Source organism: Strix aluco, chromosome 2 (assembly GCF_031877795.1).
Source record: "Strix aluco isolate bStrAlu1 chromosome 2, bStrAlu1.hap1, whole genome shotgun sequence".
Classification (NCBI taxonomy): domain Eukaryota; kingdom Metazoa; phylum Chordata; class Aves; order Strigiformes; family Strigidae; genus Strix; species Strix aluco.
Genome location: NC_133932.1, coordinates 18,367,675 through 18,386,751, shown reverse-complemented (window position 1 = coordinate 18,386,751; position 19,077 = coordinate 18,367,675). Strand labels below are relative to the sequence as shown.

The window sequence follows — 19,077 nt, the reverse complement described above, 5'->3', positions numbered from 1 at the left end:
TACTAGCACAGCAGCTGGGCCAGAGGGACAGGCAGTGCCAGTAGCAGTCGCCTCTACTAGCACAGCAGCTGGGACAGAGGGACAGCCAGTGCCAGTACCAGTCACCTCCACCAGCAGAGCAGCTGGGCCAGAGGGACAGCCAGTGCCAGTACCAGTCACCTCCACCAGCACAGCATCTGGGCCAGGGGGACAGGCAGTGCCAGTACCAGTCACCACCACCAGCACAGCAGCTGGGACAGAGGGACAGCCAGTGCCAGTACCAGTCGCCTCCACTAGCACAGCAGCTGGGCCAGGGGGACAGGCAGTGCCAATACCAGTCGCCTCCAGCAGCACAGCAGCTGGGCAAGGGGGACAGGCAGTGCCAATACCAGTCGCCACTACTAGCACTGCAGCTGGGCCAGAGTGACAGGCAGTGCCAGTACCAGTCACCTCCACCAGCACAGCAGCTGGGCCAGAGGGACAGGCAGTGCCAGAACCAGTCACCTCCACCAGCAGAGCAGCTGGGCCAGAGGGACAGGCAGTGCCAGTACCAGTCACCTCCACCAGCACAGCAGCTGGGACAGAGGGACAGCCAGTGCCAGTACCAGTCACCTCCACCAGCACAGCATCTGGGCCAGGGGGACAGGCAGTGCCAGTACCAGTCACCACCACCAGCACAGCAGCTGGGACAGAGGGACAGCCAGTGCCAGTACCAGTCGCCACTACTAGCACTGCAGCTGGGCCAGAGTGACAGGCAGTGGCAGTACCAGTCACCTCCACCAGAACAGCAGCTGGGTCAGAGGGACAGGCAGTGCCAATACCAGTCGCCTCCACTAGCACAGCAGTTGGGCCAGAGGGACAGGCAGTGCCAGTACCAGTCGCCACTACTAGCACTGCAGCTCGGCCAGAGTGACAGGCAGTGGCAGTACCAGTCACCTCCACCAGCACAGCAGCTGGGCCACAGGGACAGGCAGTGCCAATACCAGTCACCTCCACCAGCACAGCAGCTGGGCCAGAGGGACAGGCAGTGCCAGTACCAGTCGCCTCTACTAGCACAGCAACTGGGACAGAGGGACAGGCAGTGCCAGTACCAGTCACCTCCACTAGCACAGCAGCTGGGACAGAGGGACAGCCAGTGCCAGTACCAGTCACCTCCACTAGCACAGCATCTGGGCCAGGGGGACAGGCAGTGCCAGTACCAGTCACCTCCACCAGCACAGCAGCTGGGCCAGAGGGACAGGCAGTGCCAGTAGCAGTCGCCTCCACTAGCACAGCAGCTGGGACAGAGGGGCAGGCAGTGCCAGTACCAGTCGCCTCCACTAGCACAGCAGCTGGGACAGAGGGACAGCCAGTGCCAGTACCAGTCGCCTCCACCAGCACAGCAGCTGGGCCAGAGTGACAGGCAGTGCCAGTACCAGTCACCTCCACCAGCACAGCAGCTGGGCCAAGGGACAGGGAGTACCAGTACCAGTCGCCACTACTAGCACTGCAGCTGGGCCAGAGTGACAGGCAGTGCCAGTACCAGTCACCTCCAGCAGCACAGCAGCTGGGCCAGAGTGACAGGCAGTGCCAGTAGCAGTCGCCTCCACTAGCACAGCAGCTGGGCCAGAGTGACAGGCAGTGCCAGTAGCAGTCGCCTCCACTAGCACAGCAGCTGGGCCAGAGGGACAGGCAGTGCCAGTACCAGTCGCCTCCACCAGCACAGCAGCTGGGCCAGAGTGACAGGCAGTGCCAGTAGCAGTCGCCTCCACTAGCACAGCAGCTGGGCCAGAGTGACAGGCAGTGCCAGTACCAGTCACCTCCACCAGCAGAGCAGCTGGGCCAGAGGGACAGGCAGTGCCAGTACCAGTCACCACCACCAGCAGAGCAGCTGGGCCAGGGGGACAGGCAGTGCCAGTACCAGTCACCTCCACCAGCACAGCATCTGGGCCAGGGGGACAGGCAGTGCCAGTACCAGTCACCTCCACCAGCACAGCAGCTGGGCCAGAGTGACAGGCACTACCAGTACCAGTCGCCTCCACTAGCACAGCAGCTGGGCCAGGGGGACAGGCAGTACCAGTACCAGTCACCTCCACCAGCACAGCAGCTGGGCCAGAGTGACAGGCAGTGCCAGTACCAGTCACCTCCACCAGCAGAGCAGCTGGGCCAGAGGGACAGGCAGTGCCAATACCAGTAGCCTCCACTAGCACAGCAGCTGGGCCAGGGGGACAGGCAGTGCCAATACCAGTAGCCTCCACTAGCACAGCAGCTGGGCAAGGGGGACAGGCAGTGGCAGTACCAGTCGCCTCCACTAGCACAGCAGCTGGGCCAGAGTGACAGCCAGTGCCAGTACCAGTCACCTCCACTAGCACAGCAGCTGGGCCAGGGGGACAGGCAGTGGCAGTACCAGTCGCCTCCACCAGCACAGCAGCTGGGCCAGAGGGACAAGCAGTGCCAGTATGAGTCGCCCCGATACAGAAAACCAAATATACCAAAAAATCCCCTCGCAGTGTACAGGGTGATGATGAACCAGGCCCATCACGAGAACAGGAGGAAGAGCCGGAGGTAACCATCCGATCTCTATCCCTGAGTGAGTTGCGAGATATGCGGAAGGATTTCAGCTGCCTTCCAGGCGAGCAAATTTGAACCTGTCTGCTCCGATGCTGGCATCGTGGAGCTGGTGTTTTGGAATTGGAGGGGAGAGAGGCCAAGCAGCTGGGATCTTTAGCCAGGGAGGCTGGTATTGACAAGGCAATAGGGATACAGGCTCATACCCTCAGCCTTTGGAGGCGACTCCTGCTCAGTGTAAGGGAGAGGTACCCCTACAAGGATGATGTTCTATGTCGGTTAGGCAAGGGGACCAACATGGAGAAAGGCATTCAGAACCTCAGGGAATTGGCTGTGTTTGACATGGTTTATGGTGATCTGAATGATGAGCGGTCACCCACGGATCCAGATCAGGCCCCTTGCACACAGCTGATGTGGCGGAAGTTCCTGCAAAGTGCACCAGAGGCACATTCCAAAGCACTAGCAGTAGCGTCCTGGTGGCAAGACACCCAGACTGAAACAGTGGACGAAGTGATTGGCCAGCTCCAGCAATATGAGGGAAATCTCCCTTCCTCCCAACATGCCTGGGTTTCAGCTGTAAGGGAACTGTCTCAGAGGCTCCAGAAAGTGGAAGAGGACATGTCCTACATTCCACCTGCACGGGCCGATGTCTCAGCCATTAGAAGCAGGCGTTTCCCCACCCAAGAGAAGGGCAGTGGAAGGTACACACCACAGGGCACCCTGTGGTTCTTCCTCCGCGACCATGGGGAAAACACGAGGAGGTGGGATGGACAGCCCACTCTCGCCCTAGCTGCACGAGTACAGCAGCTGAAAGGGAAGACCACCATGAAAGGGGAGTCTTCCAAGAGAGACGCAGCTCCAGTGTCCAGTCGGAAATCCCCCAGACAGAATAGAATGGCCAACATTATGTCTGACCGTCTTGAGGGGACAAGTGAGTCATTCTTGCAGGAGTCGCTCTTACAACAAGTGAGTGATGCTGAGCAGGATTAGAGGGGCCCTGCCTCCAGCCAGGTGGAGGAAAGGGATAATCGGATTTACTGGACGGTGTGGATCCGATGGCCTGGCACATCAGACCCACGAGAATATAAGGCCTTGGTAGATACTGGTGCACAGTGCACCCTGATGCCATACAGTGGGGTTGAACCCATCTGTCTCTCCGGAGTGACAGGGGGGTCCCAACAGCTGACCCTATTAGAAGCTGAAGTAAGCTTAACTGGGAAGGACTGGCGTAAGCACCCCATTGTGACTGGCCCAGATGCCCCGTGCATCCTAGGTATAGATTACCTCAGGAGAGGGTAATTTAAAGACCCAAGAGAGTACTGGTGAGCCTTTGGTATAGCTGCCCTGGAGGAGGTTGAGCAATTGTCTCCCTTACCCGGCCTCTCAGAAGATCCCTCAGTGGTGTGGGATTGCTCAGTTGGTAAACGCGTGGTGTGGGGTCGCTCTCCTCACTGCTGTATCGCTATATCCCTTGTTCTGTTTATTGTTATTACTGTTATTGCTATTGTTATCGTTCTTGTTGTTGTTTGGTTTGTTGTTGTTGCATTGTTGTATTAAACGTCTCGTTATCGCAACCCCGGGGTTTGTATTTCACTCCCTGCCCCGTTCCGGTCGGAGGGTGGGGGAGGGGCAGTGGCAATGTGGTCTCTGGTCCCGGCAGGGCCTAAACCACCACACAAGGGCAGGTGGGGGGCAGGGCTCTGCCCGGGGGCACCCCAAGGCGGCCACCTCCGGCTCACTGCCTGTCTCTCTTCTCCACAGACGTGGCACCACCCTGCGCCCACAGCTCCGCCTGGCCCTGGACCAGCTGTGGGTGCTGAGCAGCGGGAAGGAGACAGCGGGGGACATCAAAGAGGAGGAGGAGGAGGAAGGCAGCGATGAGGACGGGACCTCCATCCTCCTCATCTGGCCCAGCGGCACCTGTGTTGCCACTTTCGGGTGAGTCGTGGTGCCACGTCCCACGGCTGGGCAGGAGAGGGTCCCAACCATGCCCACGCCACCCTGTGAATGGCCTCTGCCCTCCATGCAGAGCCTGGGCAGGGAGGGATGGGGATGCGTTCCCACATCCTGCATCCCCTGGTCGCCTTTTGGTCCCCAGAAGGGAAGGGCAGGAGCAGCTGCTCTGGCAGCAACGAGGGAGCCAGGGCTTGGGCAGCACCCCTGTCCTGCCCCACGGGGCCTCGTGCTGCCCCTCAGCCCTTCCCAAGGGGCAAGGCTGTGCAGGGGCCCAGGGGCTGGGGGGCAGCGGGGCCTGATGCTGGTTCTCCTCTCTTTCTGCAGCTCCCGGGCACTGAAGCAGCTGTGGCTGGGCAAGCTGCTGGGGTAAGCTAGGGGGGTGCTTCAGGCGCGGCCGGATGGGGGAACACAGCTCCCCAGGTGGGGAGAGCTGCCGCTGCGGCTGTGGGCAGCTCTCGGGCAGAGCTGCCTGACAAGGGAAAAGAGGTGGCTTGGGGCTCAGCCAGCTTTCTCCCTGTCCTTTCCTGGTGACAGGACACCCGAAGGAGCCACGGGAGCCCGAGTGACCAACGTCCCGTCCATCAAACTCCTGCAGAAGGAGCTGAGCCGACGCCATGGAGTGAGTGTCTCTCTAGTCTGGCCGCTGTCCCCGAGCACTGGCCCTCCAGCCGAGCAGCAGAGGCATCGCTGCTCACCTCCTTCCACTCTTTCTCTCCTGCCCAGTGGAGGACATTCAGCGCCAGGAGCCTGGAGAGGCTGATGGAGGGCCAGACAGAGGTGAGAACGGCTGCCTTTCACCCACCTCTGGCTGTGCCGGGGTGCCAGGGCTGTGCGGCGAGTGGGGTGAGCCTGTGCAGGAGGGAGGGAGGGTCCCGCGGTGCCAGCCTGGGTGCAGAGAGGGTTGGGGAGCTACCAGGAACGCCGCATGTCCTTGCTGGTGGTGCTGGGAGGAAACCTGCCACGTGAGGTAGAGAGCGTGGGAGGGCAGAGGGTCCCCGCTCTGCCGCCCTCAGGCTGCTGGTGCCGGGTGGCCGCTTGCTGGTGGCCCTTTCTGCCGCGGGGATGCTCTCTAAGTGCAGCCTGCTTCTTGCAGGCTGACCCCAAGCAAGGGCCTCCAACAGCCCCGTCTACCAGTGGAGGCGGACTTTGCCACTCACCAGGTAAGTTTGGGAACGAAGGGCAGGGAGGGCCTTCTTTTCTCCTGGACCGGCACGTCTGCACAACTGAGGATGCTGTTGCTGCTGCCCTTTGGCCAGAGGAAATCGGTGCCCATCACACTGCAGCAGGAGAGAGCTGAGTGCTCGGGACCCTTCGACAGTGCTGAGCACTCGAGGTGCTGCCTGCCTGAGCTCTGTCCCCAGAGCCGGGCAGATGGGTCCCTGCTCCTCGGCCAGAGCCGGGAGGAGCCGTGCTCCCTTGTTCCCTGAGTGTCACCCCGCAGGTCGGGCACCCCAAGGGAGGACGGACGTCACCCGGACGAGCAAGGACACCCGCTGGGCAGCGGCCGCTGGACGTGATTCTGCGGGACAGGGAGCCTCCCTCTGCTGCTGCTCGCAGCCTGGAGGAGGGCAGGGCGAGGGCTGGGCGGGGCTGTCCCGCTGTCCCGCTGGCTCTCAGGAGACTGCGAGCCGGAGCCGCTGAGCCAGAGCCCTGGCTCCAGCTGCCGGCTCCCTGCCCGTCCCGTCCCGTCCCGTCCCGTCCCGCCGCAGCACTCAGCACCGCGCTGCAGGCAGGGCAGGGCAGGGCAGGGCAGGCTCCGGGAGCACTGGCCTGGCGGTTCCCACTGACGGGCTCTTGCTCTCTTTCCCTTTGCAGCGGGAGGGAGCGGCGGCGGCAGCAGCAGCAGGAGGAGGAGGGGGCTGCCCTGGCCCTTTGCGCTGCGGCAGAGCCCGGCCGCTGCCCCGGCGCCAGGGCAGGCGGGCTCCGGCTGCAGCAGGGCGCTCTTTGGGCAGCCCCTGGCAGCCCTCTGCGAGGAGGCCGGCACGCTGCCCCGGCCCATCCAGGTAGGCCAGCCTGGACAGGGGAGCCCCAGCCCTCCCTCCGGCTGCTCCAGAGGCAGTGTCCCCAGCGTCTGCGGGGGTGGCTGGGGCACTGGGCTCTTCACCCACGGCCACCGCTTCTGGCGCCAGACCCTTTGCGGGGGCGGGGGGGAGCCCAGCCTGGGGCAGAGCTCTGGCCTCTGCTGTCACTTGTTTCTTCAGCCAAGCAGCTGTCCTCCTGCGTCTCCCGCAGGAGCTCCTGGACATCCTGTACCAGAGAGGACCGTCGACGGAGGGGATATTCCGGAGATCCGACAGGGGGACAGCGCTCCAGAAGCTGAAGGAGGACCTCGACCGCGGCGCAGATGTGGACCTGGCAAACCAGCCTGTCATCCTGCTAGCTGCCATCTTGAAGGTGAGCGCTTCTGCCCTGCAGCTGGAAGAGCTCCTGGCTGGCCTGGAATCTTCAAAGGCTCACCTGAAGCCCTTGGCCTTGCAGGACTTTCTACGCAGCATCCCCGGCAAGCTCCTCGTTGTCGGCGTCTACCAGGACTGGATGCAAGCCATGGAGAGGCCAAGCAAGGAGGCCAGGGTGGAAGCGCTGAAAGTGTAAGTGTGGCCAGCAGCCTGCCTGTTGAGTAGGGAGTGGCAGAGTCCTGGGACTTGCCTGAAAAGGGACGGGCTCCTTAGAAGGTTGCATTTTCTGGCAGCTTGCATTTGCTGGGCTGGGGTTGCATTTCGGGGGGAAAGGGCGTGGGCAGGGAGCCTTCCCTTGCGTGGGCTTGGGTGAAACCAGGAGCTGGGAAGCAACAGTGTGTTTTCCTCCTGATCGCTGCCTGAGAGCACCTGGAAAGTGGCGCAGCACAGACACTGGCTCCCGCCTGCCTTGTGCAAGCTTCAGGGACAGCTGTGGGCAGCATCTGCTTCCTTAACGTTGTGTTCCTGCTCCCTCAGGGTGGCCGAGAAGTTGCCTGCAGCCCATCTCCTCCTCCTCCAGCGGCTGCTCTCCCTGCTGCAGAACATCGGCCACCACGTGTCCACCAGCAGAATGACCTCCAGCAACCTGGCCATCTGCCTGGGGCCAAACCTGCTGGGCCCACCTGACGAGGAGCTGCTCCCCCTCGAGGCCGCGCTGGAGGTGACCGAGAAGGTACGCTGTACTGACCGGCTGGCTGCAGCCTGCCTGGACCCTCAGAGCTTGCTCCTCTCTTGCGCAAATGCCGGTGGAGTGGCTGCCTGGAAGAGCAGCCCCACAGCCACAGCCTTCTGCGCAGAAGCAAGGCTCAGGAGCGGGAAAGGCTGCTTGACGTGTTTTCAGACACCTGCCCTGAAACCAAGGCTTTGATGTGTGCAGGTGAAGCTGCTGGTGGAATTTCTGATTGAAAACGGCAGCGACATCTTTGGGGAGGAGATGGCTGGCCAGACGTCACCTGAGCCCGTGGACAGACCCACAGGTATGAGGAGGGACTGAGGGCTGTCACAGCCTGAGCAGACAGCTGGGGTAGGGCTTCCTGTGGGTTTTGCTTTAGCTGTTGTCCACTTCCAACCAGTCACTTTGCTGCACACGCTTTTGCTTTCCAGAGTTGCCTTTGGAAAAGCAGCACGGCCCTCCAGGCGAAGCAGATGCCGAGCACCAGGCAAAAGCCTGCCTGGATGCACCAGCCTCTCTGCTCATCCTCCAGAGAGCAGCGGGGGGAGAGGCGGTGGTGGGAGCAGAAAGGGCGGAGGTATGGCAGCTCCACAAGCGCTGCAACAATGTGTCTTAGGCAGGAGGAGGGCAGTTGCTGTTGAGTCCAAGCAGCTGCTGTGCCTCTTCCTGGCGTTCAGTCTCTTGTGGCTTTGCATTTTATTTTTCCCCCCATGGAATGATACACTGTCAGTAAAACTGGAAAGGTCTTTTCTCCTATGCCTTAGGCATGTGCTTAATCAGAGGAAATACCTACAAAACGCCACAGAAAGATAGATTTCAAAAGCAAAGCCTCCCACCACAGAAGGTTGTCTTGCACCAAATGGACATCCGCAGAGCTCTGTCTTGGGAGGGCAGAAGAAATGCTGGCAGAAGGAAGTGGGCAAGCCTTTCCTTGCCTGGCAGGGGATCGCAGGCTCTCTGCTGAATGGCCCCCACAAATGGACTGTCCCCCACCCATGTGAACACTGTGTTCCAGAGCGAGAACCTTGGAAGAAAGGGCTGACTCAAACCAGCCAAAGAGATCTCCCCTGTAGAGCTAAGGCAGCAACGTGCCAAGCAGTTGCTTACTACTTCAGGGCATCCCTTGCCACCTGCTAATGACGACCTTTCTGTTTTAGGCACCCGTTGCTTTGTCTCCAGCCACCACTGAGACCGTGGTAGAATCCCTGGGATGCGCAGAAGAACTGAAGAGCCTCTCGGAGCACAGAAGGTAAAACGAGTCAGCTTTGGTTAAATCAAGAGCTGATTCCAGTTGATCCTGGCTTTCCCTGTCTAACCATGCTGTGGGATGGAAAGGTTTGCAGGCTCCTGCCAGGAAGACGACGGCCAAAGGAAACGAAAGAGAGAAGAGACCTGGGCAGAGGAGAGGCCATGCCACGAAGCAAAGAAGAGAAGAGAGGAAAAGAAGGGGACAGAAGAAAAGCAGGGAGGTGCGAAAGATCAGGAAGCCCCAGGTGTGTACCAGGCTTTGCTGCCTATCTTTGCCAACTCTCCACCCTGCTCTAAGTCAGTCCAACTGACTGGCAAGGGACGGCGAGGGATGGTGCTATGCAGGGTTTGGAAATAACCCCGTGGCAGCTCCCCAGGGGAGCCCTGCTGTGTGGCACAGGGGCACTGTGCACCTCTGCACATGCACAGCTCTCTAAGGGCATTACCTTAGAGGGGATAAGGTGCCAGAGCCACCCCGGAGCTAAGGCCAGCAGTAGCTCTCTTCTGGGATATCAACAATTCCTTGTCAACTGTGTTTCCCAAAGAAAGGGGAACCAAGCCATGCCTGTTCCTGCCTTTGTGGCTTTACCAGTGCTTTCTGGCTCTGTCGTTGTAGGTGCTGATTTCTTGTTACTGGTTGAACCCCTGTGACTCCTGGGCTCCTGCACTGGATGTCCACAATAAAAGGACATTTTCTCCCTTCTGACTGTGTGTGCCATACGATATTCTGGACTAGGTAGAAGTTGTTTTGGGATGAATCCTAGTGGAGGAGTTTGGGATCATCATCCCTTGCGCCAGAATCCTTTCCAGCAGGCATCGGGGCTGAGTTCAGGTGCTTGAGGAGTCAAACGAAGCACAGAATCCCATAGAACAGCTGAGGCTGGGAGGGACCTGTGAAGGTCCTCTGGTCCAACCTGCCTGCTCAAGCAGGGTCACCTAGACCCGCTTGCCCAGGACTGTGGACTAATGGGCACCTTCCCTTGTCACACAGAGCATCTCATGCGCTGGAAAAGGGATGCTCTGGAGAGTTTCTGGCAAATCTCTGGAGAAGAGCTTCTCCCCGCCCCTCTACCAGGGGCTTTTTCAGCTCTGGTGCCCTTCCCAAGGACAGCCCCACCAGGTGGGTGCAGTCAGCACGGCAGGAAAGAACAGGCCGCAGCCGCCACAGTCAGCACTGCAGGAAAGCTGGGACCCCGGGGACCCTCCCAGGCTCTCCAAGCCCAGCCTAGCCCAGTCCAGACAGTGTCCAGAAGAGTGGTCTTATATCCCTTTTCCCAACGTGCTGAACTTCCCTTAAAGCATTAACCACCGGGCTGAAGTGCTAAGGCTTGGACAATAGGCCCAAGCCAGAGTTGACCTATAGATGAATCCTGTATATTTTGTAACTGATAACCGTTGTGCTAGTAGGTATTGTACTAGGTTATAACAAACCGCCTATCCTGATGTAAAAAGTGCTAAAGTGTTGAAGTATTGAAGCCTGAACCACAGGCCCCGAGCCAAAGCTGCTAACTTAGTATGTAGTCATTAACGAAATATGTATGCTCATTAATGAAAGATGTAGCTTAGATATCATAGACTCCTGACTGATGATGAATGTAATGAAAACATGTCTATCCTGAATGTATGTATCTTCTTTTTTGCGTACAGGTAAGTTAACAAGGCCATGAAGCCTGCTGTCCGGCCTTGGGACCAGACGTGTGGCCTTGTTCTAAAAAGAACATAAATAAATTAGATAAGCAGGGAAACTCCCTTAGCTTCTCCCTTGAGCCCTGGCCAGGCTCCGGGGGAATCTAATGTGAGAGTGAAACCAGATGTTCCGCTCAAAACAAAGGTGCCAGTTATTCTGGCTTGCTGATTTGGGGGTATATAAGGCGGGACCCGCTCACAGCGACTTTGGAAGCCTCACCTACGGGTGGACGCACCGCGTAGGATTTCCCACTTGCCGGGAAAGGCTCTCCAAATCCTCGCTGTAACCGGGGCTCCCCGGCGACTGCGGATCTGGATGATGGTAACATATGCAAGTGGTGATGGATCTTTCTTAATCACTATTCTCTCTCTCGTGTAGTAACGATTTGATGCATTACCCTGTATTTTCCTGTTTGTTTAAGTGCACTATTCTGTCTTTTCTTGTTGTATGTTTTCTGTATTATTCTGTTACATGATTTAGCTATTTCCAGTAAAATACGCCTGCTCTTTTCACTCTGGTGTCTGAGTTTGATTGGTATCCCTAATCAGCAAAACACGGGCCCACAATCTTTCTTGTTGGAGTGTAAAATAGCCAAAAGATGCCGATTTCCTGCATTTTTCCTGAAAAGGGCAGGTTTTTAACTCTCTTCGTCGCTTCTATTTTAACCAAGGCATTGCGCAGTATCAACAGTTACACCAGACACACGACATCCAAAGCTGACTATGGATCCCCTTTTTGCCATGAGAAGGGACTTTCGCACAAACGTGTCCCTGGCTGTGCTGGCTGCTCGGTGGGTGAAGGTCGTGGCTCACAGTGGAGCCTGTCTTTCGCCACGATGGTCATTTCCAGGGAGAGCAGCTTGTTGTATTGACCAGGACCCTACAGGGAGAACAGAAGGGCAGGGATGCAGACGCAACATTTGCCACAAGTCCAGCGGAGCAGGTTGCTCCAACGCAGCCCACTGTGACTTTCTATGCTGCTGGACCTGTGGGGATGGTCAGGGGACAAAGGGTTAAACCTGAGTTACCTGCATGAAGCACAGCTGTCGCTAGCCTCGGTGCAAGCTGACCCAGGAGCTGGTCCTGAAACCCCCCAATCCAGGGCACGGAAAGCTTTGAACAGCTGTGACTGTTCTGGAACAGACTGTGCCATGTGCATCCATTTCTATTAACAACTCTTCTCCTGCAGCGGAAAAGGAGTTTGAGATCTTGCTCACGGCTACAGGAGGACGGTGGTGGCCTTGGATGGTGCGTGGGGCTCGGGGCTTGCCTTGCCTATGACCAGCTATGCCCCCAGAGTGACAGAGGAAAGGCTTTCCCTGGGGAAGAGCCATCAGAGCGCATTGGAAATGGAGGAAAGCTTCACTACGGTTTTGCTTGTAGGTGGAAAGTTGTGGATCAGAGAGGAATTCTACATCTTCCATAGCGTAACGCAGGCAACTGGCTGTACAGCAATATATTTTTTTTTTTTTTTGTTTAATATTTCCTGGAAGAGTCTTATGCTGGTACCGAGTAAGGCAGAGTGTCAGACAAAGTAGCTCATTGAATGGGCATGATACAGGGAAATTTACTTGGCTATTAAAAGCCTCATTGCTCTAGAAGTTGCATCTTTTTTCTCTAGTCCTTTTTCTTGGAAGGGGGTGGGCGGAGGGGCACGGAGGGTTTATCTTCATACCTCCTAAAACATGCATTGTAGCAGTCAAGATAGAATATGCCTTTCTCCTGTAGCTTTTGTTTTTTGAGCGTGATGAATTCAGTCAATAGCCCACTGAGTTCAAGAGACACCTTTGATTTTTATCCTTTGGCTGAACAGCCAGATGCAACCTCCCGTCACTGGTGTTAGCACCGGTAATGCAGATTAATCTGCTCTCTACTAATCTAGGCTAGGTACTATCCAACAGTCTATGCGAGAGTACAGCCCGATACAACGTTGCACGTAAGGTCAGTACTAAGAAGAGGTGTGACATTCAAATGAAAAACGAGAGAGCCTGTGCACCTTTTAATGGCTTGAAGGGATGACAGGGAGAAGCACCATATTTATAATACACACACACACACACACACACAAAAGTGGATCTTCCCCCTCAATTTCTGATCATTCTGTGACAAAGCCCTGCGCGGCATGATGCGCGCCCTGTCCACATTCAGTGATCCGGATGATGGGGCAGAGCACACCCTCAGACAGCTTGCAGAAGGCACATGACTGGGAGGAGAGGCTCCTGCAGCCGAGGGTTGTGTTGCCAACCAGAGGGACCTTGACAGGCTGGAGAAAGGGGCTGCCAGGAGCTTCCTGTCGTTGAAGAAGGGGAAGAGGGAAGAGCAAAGTCCTGGACCTGGGGAGGAACAAGCCCCTGGAGCTGTATGTGCTGGGGGAGACCCAGCTGGAAAGCAGCTGTGCAGAGCCCTGGGGTGATGGTGGACCCGAAGTTGAGCAACTTGGAGCCAGCAAAGTACCCCTGGGGCATTGGGGGCGAACTGCATCCCGGGCTGCAGCAGGCAGACCACTGGCAGCAGGCGGAGGGAGGGGGTGCTTCCCCTCTGCTCTGCCCTGCTCTGGGCTGCCCGGGGCAAGACAGCCAGGGCCATGCTGGAGAGAACCCCCAGCACGAGGCCCCGCCCACTTTCCGTTGGGCTCCCAGCGTCGGCCATTTTGGAGCCAGCAGCCACCAGAGCCGGCAGCACGGGGCTGTGCTGGCACGGAGCAGCTCTGGGAGGAGGCAGGGTCTGGCCGAACAGCGCTTCCCGGCACCGGCACCCTGCTTCCCATCCTCGCTGTGGCCAGCTGGGCCACATCCTTGGTGCAGAGCGAGGGGTCCTCCTGTCCCGGGCAGGATGGGCCAGGCCAACTGCTGCTGGCACTCCAGGTAGGCTCCCCCCGGGGCTCGGGGACGGGCGGGCACGGCCGGGCCCCTCAGCCACAGCCTTTCTCATGCCCACCGCTCTCTGCTCCGCAGGGAGGCTCTCACCGACGCTGAGGCGGTGCTGAGCACGGACGTGTGGCTGACCCGGGGCCACAGGAGGAGCGAGAGACGCCTTCTCCTCCTCCAGGAGGAACTGGTCGTCGCCAAGTTGCGGTAAGACCCTCAGAGCCCCACTGCCTTTCCCCCATCCCTGGCCCTGCCACCAGGCCAGGGACACTCTGGCACCAGCCCCAGGCCCTGGGCCCTTGGTGCTGGATGCACCAATGTCTGTCCCAAGGTGTCCTGGTTCAGCTAGGATAGGGTTAAGTTTCCCCAGCAGTGGGGAGGGAGCTCTAGCCGGGTTATTCAATACCATGCTGACTTCACGTCCGGGCGCCCAAGCGCGGGAAGATTGGTAAAGGCGTGGTGTGGGGTCGCTCTCCTCACTGCTGTATCGCTATATCCCTTGTTCTGTTTCTTGTTATTACTGTTATTGTTCTTGTTCTTGCTGTTGTTCGGTTTGTTGCTGTGGCACTGTGGTATTAAACCTCTCCTTACCTCAACCCCGGGGTTTGTATTTCACTCCCTGCCCCGTTCCGGTCGGAGGGTGGGGGAGGGGCAGCGGCAGCGTGGTCTCGGGTCCCGGCGGGGCCTAAACCACCACAGCCTTTTTGGCGCCCAGCATGGGGCACGAGAGGGTTGAGATAAGGACAAAAGGAGAAGGTGTGTTAGAGCAATCTGTTAGGTGCAATTTTTCTGTTTTTATTTGTATTGTTTGATAAGGAACATTTGCAATGCTGGCCAACTTGCTTGCGTGGTGGGGCTGGATTAATCCTTATATCCGCTGTGTGTTCCCAGTGCTGGCGTTTGTTGTCGGTGGAAAATGTGTCAAGGGTTTTATTTTGCTATACTGGCTGCTGACTGCTTATAATGGGCTTGCATCAGTGCTTGTGGGGGTGAACCGGTACCTGTTTGCTGCCTGGGCTTTTGTTAGGGGTCTCACCCCCTCTATGGGTGAGCCAGGGGAAGAGATCCTCTCGGTTTTTCAGAGTTTTAGCTATCCTTGGAGCACCCAGGCCAGTGTGTTTGCGGCACAATGCTTTCTGAATGTCTGCCGGATCTTGTTTTGGGCCATGCGGTATTTCTCCAATGACAGCAGCACCCGGAAACCTGCCCCGAGGGCAGATAGTTATAAATGGCAAGGTGTGTGGGAAAAGATGGGCAAGTGCCTGACTCAGTGGTCACCTCCAACGGTTTGGGATTTCACTCCCGAACAAGTGCAGAGTCCTGATAAACTGGTGGAGTATCTGAAAAAGGTGTCTTGCCAATCTGACAAACCCCGGGAGACACAACACACTGCAATGTGCTGGGGGCTTGCCCATGCTTACCATGTCACCTTTACTACTGTTCACTGCCCTGAAGGGGGAGAAAGAGCTGCAGGATCTGAAAGGGAACATACTGGTACAGCAGCGGGGCCAGGGGGACAGGCACTGCCAGTACCAGTCACCTCCACTAGCACAGCAGCTGGGCCAAAGTGTCAGGCAGTGCCAGTAGCAGTCGCCTCCACTAGCACAGCAGCTGGGCCAGAGGGACAGGCAGTGGCAGTACCAGTCACCTCCACCAGCACAGCAGCTGGGCCAGAGTGACAGGCAGTGCCAGTAGCAGTCGCCTCCACTAGCACAGCAGCTGGGCCAGAGGGACAGGCAGTGCCAGTACCAGTTGCCTCCACCAGCAGAGCAGCTGGGCCAGAGGGACAGGCAGTGCCAGTACCAGTCACCTCCACCAGCAGAGCAGCTGGGCAAGGGGGACAGGCAGTGCCAATACCAGTCGCCGCCACTAGCACAGCAGATGGGACAGAGGGACAGCCAGTGCCAGTACCAGTCACCTCCACCAGCACAGCAGCTGGGACAGAGGGATAGCCAGTGCCAGTACCAGTCACCTCCACTAGCACAGCATCTGGGCCAGGGAGTCAGGCAGTGCCAGTACCAGTCACCTCAACCAGCACAGCAGCTGGGCCAGAGTGACAGGCAGTGCCAGTAGCAGTCGCCTCCACTAGCACAGCAGCTGGGCCAGAGTGACAGGCAGTGCCAGTACCAGTCACCTCCACCAGCACAGCAGCTGGGCCAGAGTGACAGGCAGTGCCAGTACCAGTCACCTCCACCAGCACAGCAGCTGGGCCAGGGGGACAGGCAGTGCCAGTACCAGTTGCCTCCACTAGCACAGCAGCTGGGCAAGGGGGACAGGCACTGCCAGTACCAGTCACCACCACCAGCAGAGCAGCTGGGCCAGGGGGACAGGCAGTGCCAATACCAGTAGCCTCCACTAGCACAGCAGCTGGGCAAGGGGGACAGGCAGTGCCAGTACTAGTTGCCTCCACTAGCACAGCAGCTGGGCCAGAGGGACAGGCAGTGCCAGTACGAGTCACCTCCACTAGCACAGCAGCTGGGACAGAAGGACAGCCAGTGCCAGTACCAGTCACCTCCACTAGCACAGCAGCTGGGCCAGGGGGACAGGCAGTGGCAGTACCAGTCAACTCCAGCAGCACAGCGGCTGGGCCAGAGTGACAGGCAGTGCCAGTACCAGTCACCTCCAGCAGCACAGCGGCTGGGACAGAGTGACAGGCAGTGCCAGTACCAGTCACCTCCACCAGCACAGCAGCTGGGCCAGAGTGACAGGCAGTGCCAGTAGCAGTCGCCTCCACTAGCACAGCAGCTGGGCCAGAGTGACAGGCAGTGGCAGTACCAGTCACCTCCACCAGCACAGCAGCTGGGCCAGAGTGACAGGCAGTGCCAGTAGCAGTCGCCTCCACCAGCACAGCAGCTGGGCCAGAGTGACAGGCAGTGCCAGTACCAGTCGCCACTACTAGCACAGCAGATGGGCCAGAGGGACAGGCAGTGCCAGTACCAGTCGCCTCTACTAGCACAGCAGCTGGGACAGAGGGACAGCCAGTGCCAGTACCAGTCGCCTCTACTAGCACAGCAGCTGGGACAGAGGGACAGCCAGTACCAGTACCAGTCGCCTCCACTAGCACAGCAGCTGGGTCAGAGTGACAGGCAGTGCCAGTACCAGTCACCTCCACCAGCACAGCAGCTGGGCCAGAGGGACAGGCAGTGCCAGTACCAGTCGCCTCTACTAGCACAGCAGCTGGGACAGAGGGACAGGCAGTGCCAGTACCAGTCGCCACTACTAGCACTGCACCTCGGCCAGAGTGACAGGCAGTGGCAGTACCAGTCACCTCCACCAGCACAGCAGCTGGGCCAGAGGGACAGGCAGTGCCAATACCAGTCACCTGCACCAGCACAGAGGCTGGGCCAGAGGGACAGGCAGTGCCAGTACCAGTCGCCTCTACTAGCACAGCAACTGGGACAGAGGGACAGCCAGTGCCAGTACCAGTCACCTCCACCAGCACAGCAGCTGGGACAGAGGGACAGCCAGTGCCAGTACCAGTCACCTCCACTAGCACAGCATCTGGGCCAGGGGGACAGGCAGTGCCAGTACCAGTCACCTCCACCAGCACAGCAGCTGGGCCAGAGGGACAGGCAGTGCCAGTAGCAGTCGCCTCCACTAGCACAGCAGCTGGGCCAGAGTGACAGGCAGTGCCAGTACCAGTCACCTCCACCAGCACAGCAGCTGGGCCAGAGGGACAGGCAGTGCCAGTAGCAGTCGCCTCCACTAGCACAGCAGCTGGGCCAGAGTGACAGGCAGTGCCAATACCAGTCGCCACTACTAGCACAGCAGCTGGGCCAGAGGGACAGGCAGTGCCAGTAGCAGTCGCCTCCACTAGCACAGCAGCTGGGCCAGAGTGACAGGCAGTGCCAATACCAGTCGCCACTACTAGCACAGCAGCTGGGCCAGAGTGACAGCCAGTGCCAGTACCAGTCACCTCCACCAGCACAGCAGCTGGGACAGAGGGACAGCCAGTGCCAGTACCAGTCACCTCCACCAGCACAGCATCTGGGCCAGGGGGACAGGCAGTGCCAGTACCAGTCACCACCACCAGCACAGCAGCTGGGACAGAGGGACAGCCAGTGCCAGTACCAGTCGCCACTACTAGCACTGCAGCTGGGCCAGAGTGACAGGCAGTGCCAGTACCAGTCACCTCCAGCAGCACAGCGGCTGGGACAGAGTGACAGGCAGTGCCAGTACCAGTCACCTCCACCAGCACAGCAGCTGGGCCAGAGTGACAGGCAGTGCCAGTAGCAGTCGCCTCCACTAGCACAGCAGCTGGGCCAGAGTGACAGGCAGTGGCAGTACCAGTCACCTCCACCAGCACAGAAGCTGGGCCAGAGTGACAGGCAGTGCCAGTAGCAGTCGCCCCCACTAGCACAGCAGCTGGGCCAGAGTGACAGGCAGTGCCAGTACCAGTCGCCTCCACCAGCACAGCAGCTGGGCCAGAGTGACAGGCAGTGCCAGAACCAGTCACCTCCACCAGCAGAGCAGCTGGGCCAGAGGGACAGGCAGTGCCAGTACCAGTCACCTCCACCAGCACAGCAGCTGGGACAGAGGGACAGCCAGTGCCAGTACCAGTCACCTCCACCAGCACAGCATCTGGGCCAGGGGGACAGGCAGTGCCAGTACCAGTCACCACCACCAGCACAGCAGCTGGGACAGAGGGACAGCCAGTGCCAGTACCAGTCGCCACTACTAGCACTGCAGCTGGGCCAGAGTGACAGGCAGTGGCAGTACCAGTCACCTCCACCAGCACAGCAGCTGGGCCAGAGGGACAGGCAGTGCCAATACCAGTCACCTCCACCAGCACAGCAGCTGGGCCAGAGGGACAGGCAGTGCCAGTACCAGTCGCCTCTACTAGCACAGCAACTGGGACAGAGGGACAGGCAGTGCCAGTACCAGTCACCTCCACTAGCACAGCAGCTGGGACAGAGGGACAGCCAGTGCCAGTACCAGTCACCTCCACTAGCACAGCATCTGGGCCAGGGGGACAGGCAGTGCCAGTACCAGTCACCTCCACCAGCACAGCAGCTGGGCCAGAGGGACAGGCAGTGCCAGTAGCAGTCGCCTCCACTAGCACAGCAGCTGGGACAGAGGGGCAGGCAGTGCCAGTACAAGTCGCCTCCACTAGCACAGCAGCTGGGACAGAGGGACAGCCAGTGCCAGTACCAGTCGCCTCCACCAGCACAGCAGCTGGGCCAGAGGGACAGGCAGTGCCAGTACCAGTCGCCTCCACCAGCACAGCAGCTGGGCCAGAGTGACAGGCAGTGCCAGTACCAGTCGCCACTACTAGCACAGCAGCTGGGCCAGAGGGACAGGCAGTGCCAGTAGCAGTCGCCTCTACTAGCACAGCAGCTGGGACAGAGGGACAGCCAGTGCCAGTACCAGTCACCTCCACCAGCACAGCAGCTGGGACAGAGGGACAGCCAGTGCCAGTACCAGTCACCTCCACCAGCACAGCATCTGGGCCAGGGGGACAGGCAGTGCCAGTACCAGTCACCACCACCAGCACAGCAGCTGGGACAGAGGGACAGCCAGTGCCAGTACCAGTCGCCACTACTAGCACTGCAGCTGGGCCAGAGTGACAGGCAGTGCCAGTACCAGTCACCTCCAGCAGCACAGCGGCTGGGCCAGAGGGACAGGCAGTGCCAGTACCAGTCACCTCCACCAGCAGAGCAGCTGG

General features: G+C 59.0%; 1 long non-coding RNA gene across 1 annotated transcript; it reads left to right on the top strand.

Annotated features, from left to right (window-relative positions):
* The first annotated feature begins 8,806 nt into the window (after positions 1-8,806).
* LOC141920134 (uncharacterized) lies at positions 8,807-9,565 on the top strand. The gene is made up of 3 exons (XR_012622219.1): positions 8,807-8,860; positions 8,947-9,104; positions 9,476-9,565. It is a non-coding gene; the product is annotated as an uncharacterized LOC141920134 (long non-coding RNA).
* The last annotated feature ends 9,512 nt before the right edge of the window (positions 9,566-19,077 follow it).